This window comes from Solanum tuberosum, unplaced genomic scaffold (assembly GCF_000226075.1).
Source record: "Solanum tuberosum cultivar DM 1-3 516 R44 unplaced genomic scaffold, SolTub_3.0 scf00086, whole genome shotgun sequence".
Lineage (NCBI taxonomy): Eukaryota > Viridiplantae > Streptophyta > Magnoliopsida > Solanales > Solanaceae > Solanum > Solanum tuberosum.
In genome coordinates this window covers 850,360-851,094 of record NW_006239010.1, presented here as the reverse complement: position 1 = coordinate 851,094, position 735 = coordinate 850,360, and positions in this window count along the sequence as shown.

Genomic DNA, 735 nt, shown 5'->3' with positions numbered 1-735 from the left:
GGTCAAAAATTATATATGCATGGACAATGAGATATTAGAAAACATTGACCACTGAGATTAATGTTTATCGATTTTTTTTCTTTTTTTTCATTTAAAAAAGATAGTACTATATATGAAAAAAGAAGAATGCAATTCATATAAGCTCACAATATGAAATTTTTTCTTAAATTTGTGATAAAAACAATAACCAGAATTAAATTTATTTCTTCCGCATGTCTTTGCTAATTTCGTCAAAGGCTTTTACATTTTTTTCAAGCAGAAAGTCATCGTAAACTACTTCAACAACTGAGTTGTTGTTTGATTCTGGAAAAAAAAAAGTAGGAATTCATCGACATATTCATACCATTAAAAACTAAATTGCTAATTTCCGCATTTCCTATTTTATAATTGAACTTTATAAATATAATTTCTTTTATAGATATCTTACATGTTTAGCAGAGATATACATAATTTCGGTTCCCTCGGTCTTTGGGGGCTTTGGGTGTTATTTTTTTTATATGCATTTATTTTTTGCACCATATATTTTTGGTTTATATTGTTTTTTTTTTTCTACCATACTGTTAAATGTTAATATCTCACAAATGATTGTGTTGTACTTCATAATTCAATTATATGTATATAACTTGAAAAAAAATTCTTTTGTCAAAATTTACAGATGGCAGAATTAATAATTTTGAATGAGCCAAAGAAGACGAAGGGTACATATATATATAATTATTATTTATATATGTCACT